Source organism: Octopus sinensis, linkage group LG12, assembly GCF_006345805.1.
Source record: "Octopus sinensis linkage group LG12, ASM634580v1, whole genome shotgun sequence".
NCBI classification, from domain to species: Eukaryota; Metazoa; Mollusca; class Cephalopoda; order Octopoda; family Octopodidae; genus Octopus; species Octopus sinensis.
In genome coordinates, this window is record NC_043008.1 from 23,165,145 (window position 1) to 23,190,264 (window position 25,120).

Sequence of the window (25,120 nt, forward strand, 5' to 3'; positions counted from 1 at the left end):
AGCTACCTCATGTCATCTGCAGTTGGGGTGTATTCTGTTGGATCTACTTCAGGAATTCTGCAGTGTTAGTTGAGATAATAGTAACTGAGTAAGTAACCAGAACATGGATTTAGTATTAGTCTTATTTTGTGCAACAATCTTTTCGACCTATCCTACTACTGTTCCTTATGGGTGGGACTTAGTGCATTATGTTGTGTTGCATCGATTTTGCAGTCTGGGTCACATTAGGTATATCCATACATTAAAAGGTGTCTTGATAAAGATCTTGAGTTTGGGCAGTCGTGTTGTTACTTGCCCATCAAGTTAGGGAATCAACAGGCAAGTAACAACATGACTGTTCAAAATCAAAATCTTTAGTGAGATACCACTTTAGGTATGGATGCACTTGTGACTCAGACTGCAAAATAGATGCAATACTGTATAATGCACGAAGTCCCACCCATAAGAAACTGTACCAGGATAGTCGCAAAGATTGTCATACAAAATAAAGACTAATTCCAAATATATTTTTTTGTGGCACTCCTCAGAAATCTCCATTTCAACTCAGGCAAAAATCAGGATGATTGGCTATGCAAAATATGTGTAGTGGATGCGTGGATGTATTAATAAATACATTAGTGCTTTGTAATAAATTAAAGATTTATTATCACTACATCAATTTGTAAGCAATGTTACACATCGCTTGTACAAAATGCATATTAAATAGTGGTTGCAAATAATACATATTAAAGGAATGCATAATACAGGATACACATTAAAGCAGAATATGTTTGATGGTGTGTGTGTGTGTGTGTGTGTGTAAATCATGCAGTACAGAGTCACCTTTCTGATTATTCTTTCGTCGTCCTCATAAATGCGTGGCGTTCTCTTAAACGTTGGTTCGGGTTCTCTCTAGATACCTATTTCTCCGTTCTATTTATAACATCTCAAATAACCAGAAAAATAGATATACCGCAAGAGTGTTATTGCGTACAGTAGGTCGCTGGTCGTCCTGTTAAACTTCGCCTGACCTGCTCGGGTCAGAGGTCGAAGGGAGACGATCCATCATTTTTTGTCAGAACAAAGAGATTCTGATTTCGTGCCTTTTTGTGCATTGGTATTTTACGACCAATGATTCTTGGGTCTGATTTCGAATCCAAGCTTAGAGAAGGAAGTGCTAGTGAGAAAGCCACAGAGATCGAACGATATTGGAAATGTATTATTATTATTATTTTATTATTTATTTTTTTTTTTTGATTGTGTGCATGTAGAAAAAAATTTTTTTTTTTTTTCTTACACATTGAACGATAAAAATATGCATGAAAGGTTTACAATTTGTATGTGCTATATGGTGGGCAATATGTATATGTGCCCAGGCAGAATTATGTTGGCGCGTTGAAAGAGATGTGCGTCTATTGATTACTCGACCTACTAGGTCTAATAGAGGCAAGGTGTCTTTCAGTGGCGAAAAAATATCGAGTGATAGCACGCATGAGAACAAGATTTGTAAATGTGTGTGGATATACAGTTAACAAAAAAAATATATTTATGAGAAAGCAAACATTTTGAAGAGAAAACCAAAAAATATGTACATGCAAAAATGAAAGAAATGTTCATCGGCAAAGTTCGATTTTGAAATGTTCCGTAAAAGTTCATACAGACAGTTTTTGTTTTCATTTTTTTTTTTTCTTTACGTACACAAATGTTCTTTGATTTCTCTGGGTGGGTGATGCAGTTATGTGTTCATTAGGAAGATGGATACGTTAGGAGTTCAGAACTTACCCGAAAAACTTGCACAAACCTTGCTGGCCATCGAACTGTTCTTCCTGATTTGGTGTGTCGGGGTTGTGCAGAATCTGTGGTGTTCGCTGGAGTTGCCGAGTCTGTTTGAGGAAAAGAGGGGACTGAATGTAAGTCCTCCTCGATGAAAGCTTTTTTTAAACGATCAATCGAGACCGTATTTCGTTTACCTCCAATATCGAGGACGAAATACTTGGGTTCTCTTTTGATGACCTTGTAGGGCCCGGAATATGGTGGTCGAAGTTGAGAGGGTATCCCATCATTCCTCACGAAGACATGAGTCCATGTGTTGATATCTTTTGGGACACGTGAAACGACGTTCTGTTGTCTGGGGCCTGAGGGTGATACTTGCGACATGGATGTTCGTAATCGGTGCACATATTGTTGTGGGTCAGGGAAGTTTTGTGAAACAGGTTCGATCATCTGCCCAGGTAAGGTGAGTGTTGTGCCATAAACGAGTTCGGCCGGAGTATATCCCAGTTCTTCCTTAATCGTGGATCGAATTCCAAGGAGGATGAGAGGGAGATGTTCCCACCAGTGAGAACTGTCTGGAGCTGCTTTTATAGATGCCTTGAGTTGGCGGTGAAAGCGTTCCACCATGCCATTTGCTGCAGGGTGGTAAGCTGTAGTGCGGGTGTGTTTACACCCGAGGAGACGAGTCAGCTCGGTGAAAAGGTGGGAATCGAACTGACGTCCTCTGTCGGTGGTAATTGTTGCGGGTGTGCCAAAACGCGAAACCCATTGTGATATCAGTGTTTTAGCGACCGTTTCTGCTGATATATCAGATAGGGGCCAGGCTTCGGGCCATCGCGAGAACCTATCTACGCAAGTTAGCAAATATGAATAGTTCTGCGAAGGTGGCAGGGGTCCAACGATATCAATGTGAACGTGCTGAAATCGTGCATCGGGCTGCGAAAATGAACCGATTGGTGATTTTATGTGCCGGTGGATTTTCGCTTTTTGGCACGCAACACAGCACTTGGTCCATTCTCTGATATCCTTGTTGATACTGGTCCACACAAAACGGGTCGATATTAGCTTTTGAGTGGAGCGAATACCAGGATGTGACAGAGAATGTAGAGCGGAGAAAACTTCTCGACGATATTTCTGTGGTACATAAGGGCGTTGGTAACCAGTGGAAATATCACACACACCAATATGGGCTGTGGATGATGGTAGTGGAACATGCTGAAATTTCAGAGATGACGAATTCCGGAGCTTTAGAAGTTCTTCGTCATTCTCCTGGTCAGCTGCTATACGTGCCAGATCAATTGTAGACGTGGTGTGGATAGCATTGATCTGCGCACGTGAAAGTGCATCGGCTGCCACGTTGGTCGTCCCTTTGATGTGGCGTATATCCGTCGTGTACTGCGATATGAAATCGAGGTGGCGTATTTCTCTTGGCGAATGGCGATCCGGTTTGGTGTTAAATGCGTATACTAATGGCTTGTGGTTGGTATATATGGCAAAATTGGTACCTTCTAGCATATGACTGAAATGCTTAACGGCCAGGTATGCCGCTAATAATTCCCGACTGAATGTGCTGTATTTGGTTTCCGCGGGTTTTAACCGCTTAGAAAAGAAAGACAACGGTTGCCATATACCGTCAACAAGCTGTTGTAGCACACCTCCGATTCCGGAATCGGATGCATCAACGAGTAAACATCGTGGGGCGTCTGGTTTTGGATAAACCAACATGGTAGCGCTAGATAACGCTTTTTTCAGGGCAGCGAAAGAAACGAGTTGATCTTCGGTCAGAGCTATATCTGCATTTTTGCAGGTTCGCTGACGTAGCAAATCCGTGAGCGGTTGCGCTATTTCAGCGAGGTGGGGCACGAACCGTCGATAGAAATTCGCTAGACCGAGATTCCCTTAATTTGCGGAGAGATGTGGGTGGTGGAAAATCCACGATGGCCTTGACTTTCTCGGAAGGGGACGAATTCCATTTTTATCGACTATATGGCCGAGAAAATGAAGGGAAGCAACTCCGAACAAACATTTAGTAGGGTTGATAACAATTCCGAATTTACGTAAACGTTCGAATAGCAGGTGAAGGTGTTGATTATGCTCTTCGTCCGAGTTACTGGCCACGAGTATGTCGTCTATGTAGGCATAGACGAAAGGCAAACCTCTAGTCACCATGTCGATAAACCTTTGGAATGTCTGTGCCGCGTTTCGTAAACCGAAAGGCATACGCAGGAATTCAAACATTCCGAAAGGTGTAGTCACTGCTGTCTTTGAGATGTCTGCAGGTTCGACTGGGATTTGGTTGTATGCTCGCACCAGGTCGATTTTTGAAAAGATGCGAGCTCCATGCAGCGAGCTCGAAAAGTCCTGAAGAAAAGGCACCGGATAGGCATCACTGATAGTGCTTTTATTCAGTGATCGATAATCGCTGCAAACCCGCCAATCGGTCGATGATTTTTTTGGGACGCAGTGTATCGGCGAGGACCAGTTGCTGCTGGAAACGCGGATGATTCCGAGGTCGAGCATGTGCTGGAATTCCCGCTTGACGGCCTGGAGACGATCAGGTGGTAACCTTCTGGGCCTTGCAGCAACAGGTGGACCGCTGGTTTTGATGTGGTGGGTAACGTCGTGCTTTATCGGCTGGTTATGAAAAACTGGCCGGGCGACATCTGGATAATCATTCAGGATGGAACTGTGACGAGTCGTTGTCGTAAGCATTACAGTTGGGCTGACTGTGTCCATTCGAGCGGCTATACCGCACACAGTAAGCTTGGTGGTGGTGTCGACAAGTCGTCTGTTCTTTATGTCTACCAGGAGACCGAAATGATGCAGGAAATCGGCTCCTAAGATAGGGGTCGGCAGTTTAGCGACGACGAATACCCACTGAAATGTGCGGCGTAGTCCTATGTTTAATGTTAGGGACTGTTCACCGTAGGTTGGAATGGGTGAATGGTTGACTGCCTGAAGACAGACTGATGTCTCTTTTCTTTTTCCAGAAGTGTTGGAGACTGGGATGATGCTGACTTCCGCACCTGTGTCAACCAGGAAACGCGTGCCTGTTACACGATCGCAAACGAAAAACAGGCGACTGTGTGGGTGCGAACCAGGAACTTCCGTCGCGTTCAATTCCTGGCTGTGCCGTTTCCCGAACTGGGTGAGGAAAACGAGCACGGTACTGTACATTTTTGTGCCCGTGTTCCGAATGTTCGGTGGTACCAACACGTGTCATGTGAGTTTCGGGTAGCACTGGGGCTTCGAGACCGTCTGCCATCTCGTCGAGATCGGCTGGTGCTTCGACGCTGGGGACTAAACTTTAGGGCTTGTATTTGGGCTGTGAGAATTTGTATTTGCGCAGCTTGCTGCATCATTAATGCACGCAAATCCGAAATCTCTGAAGAACTGGTTTGTGCACGGAAAGGATTGGTACTGGGAGCGGCTGGCGTCACCGTCGATACCGTTGGATATCTGTGCGGTACTTCGGCTATTTTGTCAGCTAGCTCCGCCAGTTCTTCAAGGGATGTGTTTTCTCTGGTGGACGCGAGAACAACCTGGGTATTGGAGGGCAGATGCTGGAGAAAAAGTTGCTTGAAGATTTTTTCTGGGAGCGTCTCATCTCCGAGAAGCTGTTTCATTCTCTGAAGAAGCTGGGACGGCGTTTTGTCACCCAATTCTTCCGATATCAGAAGCTGGTGAAGTCTTTTTTGTTGGGATTCTGAGGTTCTGTTTATTAACGTGGTTTTAAAAACTTCATATGAAACAGAACCGGGTGGTGCCATGATAAGGTCGCGTATTACGTTCGTTATTTCTGGTGACAGAGAACTGATAACGTGAGAAAGTCGAGCCGCATCGCTCGATATTCTGTGAGAGGCAAACTGTGCCTCTATATGGTGAAACCACAATGTCGGGTCGTGGGTCCAGAATGGTGGAATTTTTAACGAGATCGCCGCTTGGAATGCCATGTTGATGTTGGCCGCTGGGTTTTGTTCCGGGAGATTCATTGTTTTCGTCGGAATTTTCAGTTGCTTCGTTGCTGGTGATGTGCAAACTGTAATTCTTCGACGCGGTTGATGAAGCTGGTTCCGGGGAAGGCGCGATTCGTTTTACGGGGTCACCAAATGTAGTGGATGCGTGGATGTATTAATAAATACATAAGTGCTTTGTAATAAATTAAAGATTTATTATCACTACATCAATTTGTAAGCAATGTTACACATCGCTTGTACAAAATGCATATTAAATAGTGGTTGCAAATAATACATATTAAAGGAATGCATAATACAGGATACACATTAAAGCAGAATATGTTTGATGGTGTGTGTGTGTGTGTGTGTGTAAATCATGCAGTACAGAGTCACCTTTCTGATTATTCTTTCGTCGTCCTCATAAATGCGTGGCGTTCTCTTAAACGTTAGTTCGGGTTCTCTCTAGATACCTATTTCTCCGTTCTATTTATAACATCTCAAATAGCCAGAAAAATAGATATACCGCAAGAGTGTTATTGCGTACAGTAGGTCGCTGGTCGTCCTGTTAAACTTCGCCTGACCTGCTCGGGTCAGAGGTCGAAGGGAGACGATCCATCATTTTTTGTCAGAACAAAGAGATTCTGATTTCGTGCCTTTTTGTGCATTGGTATTTTACGACCAATGATTCTTGGGTCTGATTTCGAATCCAAGCTTAGAGAAGGAAGTGCTAATTCTTACATATGTCTTATCATTGATAAAGTGGCTGAAAATTTCAGAATGGTGTATATCTTTACACAGGACATCTGTATGGACAAGAGTTCATGGAAATTCAAGGGAAAACTCAAATTCAAACAATACAACCCAACTAAACATGCCTGCTTTGGAGTCAAGTTATATAAAGTGTGTCAGACATCAAGCAGAGTATGTGGTTACACTTAGAATTAAAAGATCTTCACTGCTGAGGACAGATCTGATATTCCAGCATCAACTAATGTCATGTTGTTGCTGAATGAGGACTTGATGCACAAAGGATATATCTATATGAACAACTGGTTCTCCAGTCCAGAGTTGTTCCTGAATCAGAAGGCAAACAGTAGAGTCCTAAAAACCGGAGCAGAAAATAATTAGAGTTTAATTTAATTGAATAGTGATCAGGAGGATTTTAAACTATATATGTTTTTAAATTATATATGTTTATAAACTATATATGTTATGCATTTTTAGCCAAAATAAAAACTTAAAATTTAAAAATAAAAAAAATGAGATGTATTGGCAGAGTGATATATACTTATTGATGGTTATCAATTGGCACCTGAATATTCACACACTGTGAAAGCTGGTCCAGTGTCTTATTTTAGAGTAGATGGCTTTTGGCTTGAGACATCCTAATTACAAACAGAATTATATTTTCTACACTTACATGAATATTCAGATGCTTATTTCAGTTGTTTTGTCCTGATTTTCTCTGATTCAGTTGCCCTTCTCCCCTTTTGCAGTTATGCTATTGCTACCAACCATTCTGTCTCAATTTATTGTTACTGGTTTCAACCAGAGGCTGAAGCCTTCCTTTTAAATGGATATTATTTTGGTCAACTTATGCTGAAATGAAAAATTCTATGTATCTATACTGTGATATTGCATTATATTCAGTATGTTAAATGAAATCAATATATTACCTAACAACAACTATAGAGTCAATGTAAGCTTTCATTATTCAAATGGGCCATAGTTTAAACATTTGTGTGTAATGGGATGAAACTTTAAATGTAAAGTTCCTGTGTAATTTTGATATGATAGATATAGTGTAAATATTCTCAAGTTAGAAGACTGATGAATGGATGGGTGTTAGGATGATGAGAGGTGGGGAAGGCTTGATGGGAGAAGATTAGGTGCAGGGGCTGGGCCTGTTCAGTGCATAGATAAACATAATGCAGGGGCAGGGCCGTTCAGTGCATAAACAAACATAATGCTTCACTTTCACTGTGACATCAAGTATAGTGAATCACTAACTATCACAGTCCTTTGCCATCTCCATGAGACTCAATATCTTAAGGCCAGTCTTTATTACTTCATCCTGTATCTTTCTGGGTCTCCCTCTTCCATTCATTGCATCCACTTTAAGTGATTGGCCCTTCTTTATACAGCTGTTTTCCTCCATGCTCAGCACATAATTACACCAATATAGTCATCTCTCTTACACACTACATCTGATATTCCTTATCCCCAATTTTTCTCTCAACACATTTATACTTTGTTTTTCATGTACACTGTATAATCTAATTAACTACATGGGTAATTCATCCATAGCCTACTCCTTCAAATAGTTTAAGCATCTGTGATAATCCCTGATGGACAAAGAGCTTTTCCTGCCTTCAAATCCTTAATTGCTCTGTCTTATCTTATTGCTGTCAACTAGGATAGTTGATACCCCTTTTGTGTCTATGTTGGGAAGACCTTCTTGCTCCCAAACATTTTCTATATTTAATAGTCTTTTGTATCAATAACTTTGCATCTCTTTTTTTCAGAATTATGAAGTACAAGTGTATTGTGATCCATCCATGCACAGCATCTTCATTCTCTCTAACACAGTCTTGTAATCCAGAACACATCATGTCCACTGTACTCATACAGTAAAGCAGTGGCAAATCTATTCCCTTCTTCTTTACTATTAGCTATATAGACCTGTCATCTAGCTTACCTTCTGGCTACCTGAAATAATTTTCTGTTGCTTTTATTTTTCCAACCTTTCTAAGCCTATCTCTGCACTTCTCTCTCTCTCTCTCTCTCTCTCTCTCTCTCTCTATCTATATATATATATATATATATATATATATATCATCATCATCATCATCATCATCGTTTAACGTCCGTTTTCCGCGCTAGCACGGGTTGGACGGTTTCGACCGGGGTCTGGGGAGCTCGGGACTGCCCCAGGCTCCAGTCTAGTCTGGCAGTGTTTCTACAGCTGGATGCCCTTCCTAACGCCAACCACTCCGCGAGTGTAGTGGGTGCTTTTTACGTGCCACCTGCACAGGTGCCAGAGGGGTCTGGCATCGGCCACGTTCGGATGGTGCTTTTTATGTGTGGGGGGGGGGGTGCAGAAATATAGGGGAGCACCAGTGGGGAGGGGTGGTTCAGAGAAATGATGACAGGTTCTAGGCAAGTAGAACGTAGGATATCGAGAGAGGGGTAATGCATGGTGAAATAGCGTATTGAAGAGGGGGGTTCGAAGAGTAGACACCTATAATGGTGGTGGGAGAAGCGACATCCGGTATAGATGGAGCAAAATATAGAGATATCCGGTATTGGTGGTGGGGGCGGGAGGGCGGGCGCACCGCGCATTGGGAGATGAGGTTTTAGGCGGCAGAAAGAAGACAGGATTGAGATGAAATGCTTTGCGGTGGTGTGAATAAGTTTTTGTGAGTGAAAGTTTTTATGCTTCAGCTAGCATTTGAGACGAAAGACAACGATAACGCTATTAGATGGGGATACAATAATAATAAGGCTTGCAAAAACAATGAAAAGAGGAAACAGGTCGGGAACTTAGCTGATGTTTTTTCATCCTGCGGAAGCGAGTGAAGGTGAGATATATACTGAGAGAGAGAGAGAGAGAGAGATAGAGAGAGAGAGAGAGAGAGACAGTGAAAACAGAGGGAGAACCGACACCACATAGCGAGAGAGAGAATTGGGAGATGAGGTTTTAGGCGGCAGAAAGAAGACAGGGTTGAGATGAAATGCTTTGCGGTGGTGTGAATAAGTTTTTGTGAGTAAAAGTTTTTATGCTTCAGCTAGCATTTGAGACGAAAGACAACGATAACACTATTAGATGGGGATACAATAATAATAAGGCTTGCAAAAACAATGAAAAGAGGAAACAGGTCGGGAACTTAGCTGATGTTTTTTCATCCTGCGGAAGCGAGTGAAGGTGAGATATATACCGAGAGAGAGAGAGAGAGAGAGAGAGAGATAGAGAGAGAGAGAGAGAGACAGTGAAAACAGAGGGACAACCGACACCACATAGCGAGAGAGAGAATTGGGAGATGAGGTTTTAGGCGGCAGAAAGAAGACAGGGTTGAGATGAAATGCTTTGCGGTGGTGTGAATAAGCACCGCAAAGCATTTCATCTCAACCCTGTCTTCTTTCTGCCGCCTAAAACCTCATCTCCCAATTCTCTCTCTCGCTATGTGGTGTCGGTTCTCCCTCTGTTTTCACTGTCTCTCTCTCTCTCTTTCTATCTCTCTCTCTCTCTCGGTATATATCTCACCTTCACTCGCTTCCGCAGGATGAAAAAACATCAGCTAAGTTCCCGACCTGTTTCCTCTTTTCATTGTTTTTGCAAGCCTTATATATATATATATATATAACAGAAGGTTTACGAAAATAAACAAAAGATAAAAGCAGGTTTACGAAAATAAACAAAAGACGAAGGCAGGTGGAGTACAAACAAATAATGTATTAGTATGGCGCTCAGGAATAGAAATAAAACAAGTCTTTTACGTTTTGAGCCTACGCTCTTCGACAGAAAGATACACAGAAAAGAAACAAGGAGAGAAAAAAATTGCGTGTAGGGGCTAGTGATCCAACATGGCGTATATATATATATATATATATATATACACATGCATACATAAATGTGTAATGGTGTCTGTCTGTCTGTGTGTTTGGGGCTACTCTAATTCGTCCAACCGATTTTAATGATTTTTGGCACATAGGTAGATTACATGCCCTGAAGTTCAAATAAGGCTGGAATTTTTCGAAAACTCAATAATGCTCAGTTGGCATCGATCTTTGTGAGCTCAATCAGGCGTTTGAATGGAAATTCCCATAACGATGTTATTTTTCCTGCAGCTTTTGCATTTTTGTCTGATTTTGATGAAAATCGATAAGTGAGTGAGGCCCATGGCAGTGAGTTGATGTCAGTAAATGGTGTTTACAAAAAAATTGATAATTGCACCTGAGCAGTGGTTTTATAAAATCAATAGGCTTTTTGCATGCAAATACCCCTAGGGATTTTATTTTCGGCTATAACTTTTATATTTTTTTATCTGATTTTAATGATATTTGAAATGTAGGTAAATTTTGTGGTGGGGGAAACAGTAAAGGTGTTTATTTTAATTCAAAAGGGCTTGAAAAGGGCAGGGCACAAATGCAAATAAGCATTTCCTTAGAGACATTCTTATCAATTTTGTAGAAATTTTACACGTGATTACAGTTCATGTCCATTAGTTAATGCCAACATGAAGAGTTGACAAAAAATCGATAATTGTGCATGAGTGGGGAATTTTGAGAAATCAATAAGTTTTTTGTATGCAATTACCCACAGGATTAATATTTTATGCTGTAACTTATACAGAATTCAATCGATTTTGATGAAATTTGACATTTAGGTAAAGTTTATGGTCAGAGTCATGTAGGAGAACTAAAATTAAACTGGTGAAAGGCAGAAATCATCAAAATTCACTCTAATTCAACTAATTTTGAAGAAAAATGAGTAAAATTAAGCACTTTGACATCGATTATTCATATAATGTATTGGGATTTAAAAGTCAATGAGATATTTTCATGTAACACTTTTCTTTGGATTTTGCTGAGATTGGACTCACCGATCAATTTTGTACAGAGGGTGGCATTAAGGGGAGAGAAATAAACAAACATTATTCTCAATGGGTCAAGGAACACCCAAAAGTTTGACTGCGATTTCAGATGGTCCAGTATGTAGGAATATGTCGAAAGCATTTACTGGGTAAATCTGCTGAACCAGATATAATATCTTAATGGGTAATAGTTGGCATGGGGAATGTAGACGATTTCAATACAAGGTCAGAGGTGGGCTTAACTTCAACATGGAAAATATGAGCAATGCTGGGTCCAACAGCTAGTGTATATATATGTGTGTGTGTGTGTTTGTATATATATATAAAAGTTTAAAAAGCACATAATATATATAATATATATATAAGCACAAACACATGGAAAACAGACACAGAAGGTCACCAAATCCTTATCAGTTATCAGTCAAAGGTTCTCGTCAATTTTGCACTTTTTATGAGAATATGATTCCCTTTTGGTGGAATCAGTGGTGAGAAGTCACCAAGAAATAGCAAACCAATGAACAAGGGACCAAACATAACAGAAAGTGAACATATGAATACGAAATTAATATGCAATATACAATATACAAATGAAATAATATATATATAACAAATGACAGAGACGGAAAAAGGAATATACGAGAAACTTTATTGCTCACAATGATCATTTCAACCCATCCTGCATCGATCCCGTATGGATGAGATACTGCTCTCAGTTTCCACCACAGCCTCAAGATGGCTCTGGAACCTGGTGCATACATTCCTCACTGTGGCCCTTGGAAAATCTTCGAATACTTCCTTGATCATAGCCACCAGGTCAGCTTTAGTGTTGCAGGAAGAGCAGTTGGTGTTAGCATTTTGATACCTGGCATGAATCATCATGACACAGGTAACTCTTTTCCAATATTCAGATGGATTCCAGTCCTCCATCTCAGCTAACTTTTTGTCAACTTTATGCTCACCAATGCCATTGACTCTTCACCAATACATCAAACTGTTCCTGTAAAAAGGAGATGAAAAAATCATGAAATTTAGTCTGAATATCTTGTACCTCCCCCCACATGTATATATATCCATATACATGTGTATGCATATGAGGTCTGATCAATAAGTATCCGGACCGTTGCTATAGTAATGAAGTTAAAGCACACAAAGGGAAGCCACTTAGCACAGATTGACCTTGGATTCTGCTGTGCATGTGCACTAAGTTTTAACATTCTAGCTCACTTCTGCTGTTTACAGCAGTCCTTGGAAGGAACGTGTGTAGCATGTGATCATCGCACTGACCATGACAGAGAAAGTTGTCATGGTGACACCTGCTCAGAGGCCTATGCAAAGTTGCAGAAAATGTATGGAGAGTAGTGTATGAGCCACACACAAATATATGAGTGGTTCAAACATTTCCAAGATGGCTGAAAAAATGTTGATATTAGTGAACGTTTTGGGAGACCCACAACTTGCAGAACTGAGAAAAACGTTGCAGATGTGCATGCAACTGTGAGGGGAAATCATTGAATCACTATCTGTGAGTTATCAGAGGATGTACCGATTAGTTATGGTTCAGTTCAGTCTATTATCATTGAAGATTTGGATATGGGACATGTGTCTACCAACTTTGTGCCAAAACTACTTTCAGCTGACCACTTGGGTTTCAGTTGCACAAGAGCTCTTTCATTGTGTTGAGAACAATGAAAACTTTTAGAAAACTATGCGTAGGCCTCTGGGCAGGCATGGCCAAGCTTTTGGCAAAATTTGATGCAGATTCTCTGCTTAACTTTCTCTGTCATGCTCAATGCGATGATCACACACTACACACCTTCCTTCTAAGCACTGATGTAAACAGTGGCAGTGAGCTAGAATGTTAAAACTTAGTGCATATGCACAGCAGAGTTCAAGGTCAATCTGTGCTAAGCAGCTTCACTCTGTGTGCTTTAGTTTCATTACTATGATAACAGTCCGGATACTTATTGATCAGACCATGTAAATATGTATATGTATGACATGTAACTGCATCCAGTGTTGAGGCTCCAGTTCAGGAGTTCTGAAGTTGTGGGGAGTCTGGGGTCATCCCTTAATCATGTTTACTCCCAGCTTCATTCTGACCCAGAATGGTAGTATCTCTCAGGGTCTCATATATGGGTCAAATAGATTTTTCAAGGGTAGTGGAGGCTCATGTTATTTTTGACAAAACCATGGGGAAGATACCTCTTCCAGGAGAAAGATACTCTCACATAGAGCTAGCAGCTAAAGAAGTACCAGTCATCTTGCAATGTTTGTCACTGGAACTTACCATGGTGACAGAGAGTGGTAAAAGTGTTGTGCAAGCTTAGGCAATCATCATAAATATATGTACACACATACATAATACATATACTTACCTAAGCACATGCACACATGGTAATAATATTAATGATGATAGCAGCTGTGGCAATTCTTGTTGGTATTGTTGTTTCAGAGAACCAGGCAGTTTGAGCAGAGTGAGAAAGTTGTCCCCATAGAAGCCAGTATTTGATAAGCTAGGGACGATGTTTGCTTGGTTTTTGTTCCTCTTGATATAGATTACTGCAACTATTTTTCCGTGGTGTGGTTTTCACACAAACAGTATGAGTTGGTTTTGTAGCCATCTTATGTACGAGCTAAATCTTCGTAGGTAGCGACGAAGTTTTAAATAGTACACAAGACTATCACAGATTCAACTATAGCGGTTAGGTGAAATCTCGCCACGGAAAAAACGACTACAGTTAACACATCTGGAAGTAGATTCATATCAAGAGAAAGATAAACGCAACAAGCGATTCAACAGATGTCAGCTCCGAGACACAACATCTTGATATTGAACTCTTACACCTCGTGTACCTCATAAACAGTAAATCAATTACCTGTCTTTAGTTCTTGTAAGAACTAGCTTCAGAGACAGCGCTAAACAACAAAATGATACAACTGTTCCTTAACCACTATGCCAATGTACGCTCAACAACCAAAGACTGCTATCTTCCACCATCAGGTACTTTTCTATGTCAACCACATTCGTTGTCTGTCACACACTAACACACAGACACAAAAACATGCTAACACTTACAAACTTCCAACATCAAGCATGATTGTAAAATATGTAAAATAAATAATGTATATAGCTTAAAAAGAAATCTTGTTGTCATTCCAAACTTATGTGTATTGCCGCTGCATGTATTATATAGTCAGTAAAATAATTATTAAGAATGGGATCGCGTGCGACTGTCTCTTATACGATACGACCGTACATGATCCTGACGATATTGCTACAGTACCAAATATCTTTATTTGTAAATCACCTGTTCTGTAAATATTCATGTAAATCTTTAAATCTATTGATCTAACCGACTCTTGTCAGTATATCACTTGGAACATAGGATTTCAAACATTAAAGCAAATATATCTATAAACATAGTGATGCTTTTAGCTATTTTAAAATGTCTGCAACTGGTTAGATAAATAAGAGCAATTTAGAATGCCACAGTAGTCTCTTTTTGATTGAGAATTTAATTCAACAAAAATGTATGTATTTTTGATATGATAGTGTATATATAACTCAGTGAAAAATTTTGTTATTGTGCTGTAGATTATCTAATTCCATTAGTTACTTATAAAATGCGGATGCCAGAAGCTTATATTAGATGTACACCTGCTAGTTTTTTAGGAACAAGCTTCAAGTACGAGGAGGGAAAATGTATATATCAGAAATTATAGAAGTCAATGAAAGTTATTCTACTATTACCGTCAGTAATTTCTAGAACAGAATAATGAATCATGTTATGATTTAAAAAAAATTTGATCTGAGATGAAGCAGTAAGATAGTCAATTTACTGACTGGAACATATTGTGTTTTATTTACTGCTTTCCAACAATTCTGTAAAACCTGGATTTACCGAAAAGTACTGAAAAAGAGCAGGTGTTTGAAGCTGACTTTTCTCTAAATATTTGATGAAATCCCCAGCAGAATGGTAATTCTCAAAGCAAGTTTTAATATTTCACATCATATAATCAATGCTGTGATTAACTTAAAATTCCTGTGTTTAACATTCTCAAATGAAATATTTCAGAGCAGATGTAAGAAATTTATAAAATTACATAAGGTATTTTCCCTCAAAGTATGAGAGCCTTTCAATGTGTGCAACAATTCAAAGATATAGTTTTCTGCACATACTGCATATGTATCTGTCTAAGTACATGCATGTATGTATGCATGTAAAAACAGATGCACATGAACATGCGTGTGTGCGCACACACACACACACACACACACATACACAGAATAAAGAAGTTCACTTCATAACTCTGCAGCTTTGGGTTCAATTCCATTGTACTGTACTTTGGGCAATTGTTTTCTACTATAACACTGGTCTGACCAAACTCTGAGTGGATTTGGTAGATAGAAACTAAAAGGAGCTCATCATACATTTATATGTGGGGGTGAGTATGTATGTGTGTGCATGTATTTATGTTTGTATCTCTATATTGACATTGTTAGTTGTAAATGTTCATATTTAAAGAATTAAGGGAAATATTACCTCACTTGCAGATTGGTGAGGGTTGGTGACAAGAAGGTAACTGCCTTGATAAATTTTGTCTAACTTACACTAACACGGAAAAAAAGGACATTAAAACAATGATAAGGATATACCTATACACGTGCGCATGTGCACACACTCATCCCACCCCTACACACACACTCACATCGTCAGTGTATCATATATCTGAAAAAGAAGCACAGTGCAGGCATGGCTGTGTGGCAAGAAGCTTTGTGGGTGAATTTGGTAGATGTAAACTGAAAAAAGGTCATTACACACACACACACACATAGTGTAAACAGAGTTAGCAGTTGTAATAACCGACTAAGGGATAAAATATCCGTATGTACTGGTATCTGTTACCCATGCTATGCCTGGGCGTTGGTGTGCAGGCACATCATACACGTAGGGTGCAGATAACAACAGGATAAACAAGAGTTTATAAGGAACCAAATACAAATAATCAGAAAATGGAGAAAACCTCAGATTAACAAACATCGATTGGACCACATTTATAGTGTGTTTTTTAATATACAAAGTATGACATAACAAATAGGTGACATAACAAATCTTACAGCCATTTCTACATCTGTTGCCAAGTGCTGTCTATAAAAAATTTGCGAAAATAAAATTCTTCACACACATGCAGTCATGCATATGCACAGATGCAGGAATACACACACACACTCTCAGACACACACATATACACATGTATGCACACACAAACACATCGGTCATCAGCACCCTTGCCTCCTCTCCTAAACTGCACACACCTGCAACCAATGAGGTCTCGCACAGGCAAAATAGCCTCTGTAATTAACTGAAATAGAAGGTATTCAAAAGGTTGCAAATAGCAATGAAAGAATTTTGCTGAACGAAAAAGCAAATGAGTGGCGCCGAACCAACCTGTGCATGTGTAATATATATATAAAATTGTAATATTATCTGGGGAAAAGCCTTATAGTGTGTTTTCCAAAGCTTCTCTTCAGGTATTAGGTACCAAATGCTATCATACAGAGGGACTTTTTCTATCACTGGATATACTGTAGAAATCTGTAAATATCTATAGAGAAAATATTAAAAATATTAATACAAGAAGATAGATTGAAGATATCATTGCAATTGTTTCTATACATCACTACCAGCTGTTCATTGCGGAATGTTACACATATTATAAACTGCACTACATTAATATCACTCAGAAAAAGTGGCATATGAATCTCTTCAGGTGAGTAGAGTCAAATGCTCTGCTAGATCATATTTTGATTCTCCAAGTTTTATACGCAGAGAAATCATTGTGGACAATGGTACTTTGCAAGAAGATTGTTATTCTGTTGGTTTATTTTCCTATTTTCTTGTAACTCATCTTGATGAGGTACCTTTGAGTCACCAAATTTTGAAGGTGGAAAAAGCACTCTCCTCCAGTTGGCATGGTTGCTTGCAAAGTTCTCAGTGTTTTCTTTTCTCTGATATTCAAGTATATCAATTTATCTTTGAATTTATTCTTATACTGTAGAGGTTGCCTGTCTACATTGTGTTGTGAATTTTCAAGCTGACCATAAAAGATTTGTTTTAGGATTCAACTATTATTCATGTGAAGAATGCATCCACACTATGACATCTGAGTCTTGATTAAGAAAGCTTCTATACCAGGTATACCACACATTTTCAGGACAGTGCTATTCTTTACTCTATCATCTCATTTAACCTCGTATATTTGCTTAAGATATTGTATACAATAGTTTGTTCAGTTGACTGATATGCTGACAATAAGGTGTCCAGGTCACTGCTCCATATAAAAGAGTTTTTAGGACAACTGACTTTATGCATCTATTTTTGTTCTTACTGAGACACATAAGCATTCCAGAGTTGATCATAAATCTTCCAAAAGCTGTACTGGCATTTTCAATGTGAGTCTGAACCTCCTTGTCTAGTTTAGCAAAGCTTCTGTAGAACCCAAATATGTGAAGGCATCAACTGCAACTGTTTTCAGATCTTTGGCTTCAAGAAACACTCTCAGCAACTAAAGCATATGCGCTACAAACAATAAGTCTCTTGTGTGAAATGCAACCTTAGTCCTTGCTTTGAAACACTGTTTTGTTGAAGATATATTCTTCTAGATTCGAGAAACACACCCTCTTTTACATCAAAAAAGGTACATTCCAGGAGTACTGCAAAAAATAGTGTAAATAATACCGGTGTCAAAACACAACCTTATTTTGTATCATTTTTTACATTAAAAGGCTGAGATTGACTGCCACTTGCAGGAACAGATGCTTTCATATTGTTGTGTTGGGGCACTATGACATTTAGCATTTACTTGGGAATCCTGAGCTCTGCTAATATTTTCCATAAAGCCTGTTCACATACAGTCATTGACTTTTGCAAGGTCTACACAGTGAAGTCTTTATTGTGTTCCCAAGCCTTTTCTTGAACTTGTTACAAACTGAATACCATATTTACTGTCCCTCAACCTTACCAATATTGACTTTCTGGATAGACAGTACCAACTAAATTAGTGTTTCTTCTGTTTAAGATTATTCTAGAGGGGATTTTTTCTGAAATACAGATATACCATGATAATTATCACATTCACACTTTATTACCTTTATGCTTATATAGGTGTAGAATTAAATAGAATCAGTGTATCTTTGAATTGTTGATGGACAGTTCCTTTTTTTGCCATATTTGGACTATAAGATCTGTCAATTTACCTACCAAAGTATTACTGCTACATTTAAAGATTTCTTTGGGAATACCATCCACTCCTGGGGCTTTTCTATTTGTCAGTTGTTTTATAGTCACTTTCACATCATCTAACCCTGAATCTAATGCAAGTATGTCAATGACTTCAACTACAGGTCTTTGGGGAATATTGATTGGGTTCATACCTACATTTGTTTCTCTATTGAGTACATCTTTAAAATGTCCTGTCCAATGTTTCAGTATGTCATTATGATCTGTAAGAAGATTCCCTTCAGTAGAAAGAGCAGGACAATAACTATCTTTACTTGGAGCAAATAGCTGCTCCAAATTTTGATATAGATCTTTCATTCTATGCTTGTCTGCTGATTCTTGCAGAACTTTAGCCTTTTGTTCCCACCACTGTTGCTTCATATTTTGGGGTTTAGTTTGAACAGAGTTTTTGGTAAATATGTAAAGCTTTTTCTTTCTAGTAGAGTTTTAATCTGTAATCCATTTTTTATAAAGTCAGTACATTTCCTGAAGCTGTTCATTTGTAACTTCATTATTTTCATCAAACCAATCTTGGTTTTTACTTGAAAACCCAAGAACTCTAGATGACTCATAAATAGTATTTCTAAATAGATTCTATGATTCTTCTATATTTATTATGATTCTATTTTTGTAACTTTAAATCAAGTGTTTGCATGAGAATATCCTTATTGTTATCTACTTTGACCTAATACCTTTTTTATAATCTTGTTTTATGGTTGGTTTTGGTCTCATTTTTATCTTACTTCAAAGTTTATCATAGAGTGTCCAACGTTCTGCCTTATGGAAGGGATGTGTTAGTTTAACATCATTTCTGAGCTTTGGACAATCACATAGTTATTCAGATGTTCATGACCTGATCTAGGATCATACCAAGTTATTTTGTTTTCATTGGACTGTTGAAAACATGTGCTGTTGACAGGAAATCCAAACTCATTGCTCAAAAATAGTAGCAGGAGTCTGTTTGAGTTCATTTTGCCAAAACTAGGCTTGCCAAGAAAATTTGGCCAAGAAAGGTAATCTGATTAAAATCTTATCTTGATTGGGAATTTGGTTCAGTAATATTCATAAATTGGAACAGAATTTGTCTTTAGCTGCATCTATAGAACCAAGTGTTGGTGTGTATGCATTTACTAGTGTAGCATATTTTTCTTGGCTGTGAAATTGTTTACTTAGGTTTCACAGGTCTGTCATCTACTTCTTACCACCATATGTGCGAAGCTCAAGCTAAAGACTCCCAGTAACTTTCTCCACCTGTTCTTGTAGCCATCATTTCATCATATGATTTGATTTATCCTCATGTTACAACCTGCACTACTGAACAACCTGCACTATGAGTTTGGTTTAAGTGGAATTTGCCTGTGCTGAACAAAACCCATACTCTCCACTGAGAAAGAACAACTTGTACTAATGCCCAGCATACCACTTGTCAGATGCAGACAAGGTCACAGATCAAGTAGTGATGATATGGCTTGATCAGCCACTAGGTTGAGGTTTGGTGGCTCAACACATGCATAAATATATATAATAGTGCTAAGTGCTCTAAAGATCAGCCAAAGCTAGTTGTTTGCCTCAGCAAATCTAGTGGGTGTTACATCAGAGAATCCTTCTAGCCTTTCCCAACCAAGGATGACCTACAGGACAGTAAGGGTTTAAGAATATAAAACATAAATATATATACAAGAAATATAAAATATATAAAAAAATATATAATGATGGAATATAAAAAATATAAATATATGAAAAATATATAAATGTATAATGATATAAAATTTTAAAATAAAAATATGTCAGGTCACTCTTGAGGTTGCTCTTGAGCGCTTACTGGTAACATGTAATCTAGTACAATCTGTTGCATAGCTGGGTTGTTGGAAACTAAACTGGCAACCTCACTGAGGTTGCCAGTGAGGAGGGTGACTGATAGATACTTTGTGAGGTGAAAAATAAAACCTGTCAATGAGTGCTGGAACTCATGCGTAGGCAATGGCTACCCAACAATGTGAACAAGGTTGGATCAAAATGTATTGGGAGTGGTGATATAAAAAGCAAACCATAGCATATATCAATTTGGCATTTAATCTCCTTCAAAGTAATCCTCTTCTGAAGCCACATGCTTTATTCTACGTTGAGAAGTTGTGCAATAACAATGTTGTTGCATTCAATATCAGCAAAGTTTGTAACCTTATTTAGTTTGAGAATCTCCTTTTAATTCTGCCTACCTGTAAGCTGTGCCCAAATGTCTCTTTCATTCAATCTTCATCAGTACATGTGAGTCTTGTGACTGGGCTATGTGTCTCATTCTTCATTTCATAATAGCAACCTGTCTATCACCTCCTATATGAAATTTCACTCATATGTGGAGAATGCATTCCCCACAAACTTCTAGGTGTCATCTACATACAACTCAGACATCTGGTCTGCTTTCATGAAAAAAGATGCTAATAACAGCTTGCATTATGAATATGGCACTCCAATCTCTTTAAACAATAAAAATATGCTATCACTATTCAGATTAAGCTAAGAATCTTGTATTTGTTTTTACCTGACCTTCTCTAGTCATGAACAATACACAATTAAAGCACCAAAAATCACTATAAATGCAAGATTCTATATTTGATGAATTTTTTTAAAGGTGACTACACTCACATAAATGAAACTGCATCTCAAAGATCAGGCATTGTATTCAGAAAATACTTAAGTTCTGATCTGTTTCTGACCATCTACAAAACTCAGTAAAAACATACAATAGCGCACTATTTCTATATCTGGGATGGTATTGCTGGTTTAAATACCAACATTCAAAACTGTTACGGTTATTTTTACAGATATTCTATAGAAAAATAGCCTTAACAGAATAATGTAAAAAGTACTGCTAATGCAGTAGAATGTGGTATTGACTTATAAAAACATTTAATATACTTTATAGTATATTATGGTTGCATAATGAAATACCATGTACCTACAAATCATTACTCTAAACTGTATCACCAAAAAAGATCTCTGACCTTTTTAGCAATGACTCATTCACCAGGACATTATAACATCTGGCCTGCTGACTTTTCTCTGTAGCTGTTTTAATGCTATTAAAACTACTCTACTCAAATCCTTCTATCACTTCCCTTTTCTGTTTCCCTCACAGTTGTCCTAATTCTTTCTCCACAGAGTGTCACCATCTGGAGTTCTCTTATTACCTATGTTTATGATACTGATTTGTAAGCTCTCAGAAGGTCTATAAAGGTGTTGGTGGTGACATTGTTTCCTCTCTTTCTCTTTCCTTCCTGTCTCAGTCTCTCATTCCTCTCTATCATCTAAGACATACAAAATGATGAATTCAACAACAGTGTAGCTCATGGTGATTAATATTCTCTTGATGTTTTAACCCTGATGTTTTAACTTGATGTTTAACCTTGATGTTTTAACTTGATGTTTTAACCCTAAATTCTTTCACACTGAAACTAAGTATGTTTTCAATATAGTTTTTATTATTCAGACACCGAGCAACAATTTTCATTCTGTTTATGCACATTACTATTAGAACAGCTGTGGATAATGTCAGATCACACTTGTTACGAAAACTAACATGTAGTGATAATGTCAAACCCTTTTATAGGAGAATACAATACAATTAGAAAATATTGACTTCGATACCCTGGCTGTTAACACGATTCTCAGAGGATAAAAAATTTCAGATAAGAGATTTTAAGCTTTCAACTTGCTACTCCTTTCATTGTATTTTTGCGAATATTATCATCATAAACCCTTATTATTATTTTCTCGCTACTCTGTCTTATTCTGTCTCCGTCTTACTGTCGATGTATTTTCGTCTTTAACCCTAGCTCACGCATTTCCTTAATTTGCAACATATTCTTTCACTCATGAAAATTTATCACACATCACACAGTCTTTCGTCTCTAATCTTGTCTTTCTCCAAATCCCGGAACCATTCCTCCTGCGTGTACTGACCCCCCCACCCACTGGCTCATCTATCAGCCTTCACTCTGCCTGTTTAATTCCTACACTATATGCCTATCTATCTATTGGCCTTTTCTGTCTCTTAATTCCTAGCCCATGGTTGCCAGTTCGCGGCAGTTCGCCCGCCCTCCCACCCCCTCCACCTATACCAGAAGTATCTCGTCTTCCTTTGCTTGTCTCCCATGAACACCTAAAGGCATTATGCCAACCCCACCCCTACTATATAAGGTAGTGATCATATAGTGCAAAACATGATAGTGTAGTGTAAGCAGGTTGAACTTAAGATCATTGTTTGCTTACGAATTCTGCCAAATGCGAGCTCTCTTTTCAGGTACGTGACGCCACTGTCCCCCGTCCCAGGGTCTCACAGGCCCATACCTCCCACACCCTCAGGGTTGGCACCCTCAATATCGACACACTGAAAGGTAGGTCTGGTGAGATTGTTGAGATGCTTGAATGGAGATGTGTCAATATGTGCTGCACCCAAGAATTAAGGTGGAGAGGAGGTTCTGCTAGGTTCCTCACAGGAGCTCTCTTTTCAGGTACATGATGCCACTGTCCCCCGTCCCAGGGTCTCACAGGCCCATACCTCCCACACCCTCAGGGTTGGCACCCTCAACATCGACACACTGAAAGGTAGGTCTGGTGAGATTGTTGAGATGCTTGAATGGAGATGTGTCAATATGTGCTGCACCCAAGAATTAAGGTGGAGAGGAGGTTCTGCTAGGTTCCTCACAGGCAAAGAACACAGGTACAAGATTTTCTGGGCAGAGAACACTGACAGGGTTGGGGGGGGGTATACTTCTTGCGGAGAAATGGGTAGATAAAGTAATTGAGGTAGTGAGAGTATGCGACAGAATACTTAAGATTAGATTAGACAAATGACAGGGACCTTCTCTTTGTGGCTAGCGACTTCAATGGACATGTTGGACAACATGTTGGGGGCTTCCATGGCATACATGGAGGCTACGGTTTTGGCTCTCGCAATGAGGAGGGAACCAGGTTGCTGGAGTTCTGTGACACAAATGATCTTATGGTTTGCAATACTAACTTCAGAAAACCTGTCAGCCACCTAGTCACCTACCGCTCTGGCAGACACACTAGTCAAATCGACTACATCCTCATCAGAAAAAGGGAAAGATGGCTGCTTATAAATGCCAAAACCTTCCCAGGCAAAGAATGTACCCCACAACATAGACTAGTAGTTAGTGACTTTAGGATCAGGGCTAAATGGATGCCCAGAAGTTGACCAGCAAGGAGAAGAAGGTATGGAGACTTAAAGATCCTGCAAATGGACAGAGATTTAGAGACATATTACTCGAAGCCTTTGACGAAATAGAAGGGGATATAGCTTCACATGGTATAGAAGACAACTGGAGGTTACAATGGGACAACCTGCTAAGGGTCACTGACCAGATCTGTGGATGGTGCAAAGTCCCCTCCCGACCCAAAATAACGTGGTGGTGGAACAATGTTGTTGACAGGGCTATTAGAGAAAAGAAACAGGCTTGAAAGGACTGGAAGAATGGTGGTAGCAGGGAAGTGTATCAGACTGCCAGAAGGGAAGCTAGGAGGCAGGTTTATTTAGCCAGAGGGGAAGCAGATAAGAAACATTTTGCCAATGTTCTGCGCTGTGAGGACAAAAGACTTGAGGTATTTCGTGTTGCAAGACTGTGTGTGAGAGAGAATCGTGACGTGATAGGAGAGAAATGTGTTTGCATGGATGACGGTTCACTTGCACTGGATGAGGATGCAAAGAGAGAGGTTTGGAGACACCACTATGAAAGGTTGCTCAGTAAAGAAAATAAATGGGAGAATGGGAGTCTGCCAAATGTCGACCCAACAGAGGGACCAGCTATCCGAGTTGACAGTTCCTTGGTAGATAAGGCAATTAGAAGCATGAAGACAGGGAAGGTCCCTGGCCCATCAGGAATTACTGCAGAGATGCTCAAAATATCTGGCAGTGTCGGCTGTAGCCTAGTCACCCATATAGTTAACCAGGTGATACACAAAGAAGTCATTTCCAATGACTGGTATAGCAGCATAATAGTCAACTGCTACAAAGGTAAAGGTGATGCTTAGATACAAATGATTACAGAGGTATCAAGCTGTTGGATCAGGTAGTGAAGATTACGGAGAGGGTCATAGCCCAACTGATTAGGGAGAGAGTCAGCCTGGATGAAATGCAGTTTGGTTTCGTACCAAGGAAAAGCACCACTGATGCCATATTTCTGTTAAGACAGCTGCAGGAGAACTACCTAGCCAAAGATAAGCCCCTGTACCTGGCTTTCGTTGACATGGAGAAAGCCTTTGACAGGTTTCCCCGATCCCTTATCTGGTGGTCAATGAGGAAATTAGGGATAGATGAATGGTTAGTGAGAGCTGTGCAAGCCATGTACAGGGACGCTGTAAGTAAGGTGAGGGTTGGCAATGAGTACAGGGAAGAATTCAGGGTAGAGGTAGGGGTCCACCAAGGTTCAGTCCTCAGCCCCCTCTATTTATCATAGTCCTCCAGGCAATAATGAAGGAATTCTAGACAGGATGCCCCTGGGAGCTCCTCTATGCTGAT

At 39.4% G+C, this 25,120-nt stretch overlaps 1 protein-coding gene and 1 long non-coding RNA gene across 2 annotated transcripts in view; one reads left to right on the forward strand and one right to left on the reverse strand.

Moving 5' to 3' along the window:
- Positions 1 to 25,120, forward strand: part of LOC115218047 (IQ domain-containing protein H-like) — a 396,498-nt gene that overhangs the window by 95,877 nt on the left and 275,501 nt on the right. The gene's annotated exons all lie outside the window — the stretch shown is intronic.
- LOC118765583 lies at positions 4,499 to 20,719 on the reverse strand. Its single transcript, XR_005001443.1, has 3 exons — positions 20,704 to 20,719; positions 8,613 to 8,618; positions 4,499 to 4,896 (listed from the first exon to the last, which is right to left on the reverse strand). It is a non-coding gene; the product is annotated as an uncharacterized LOC118765583 (long non-coding RNA).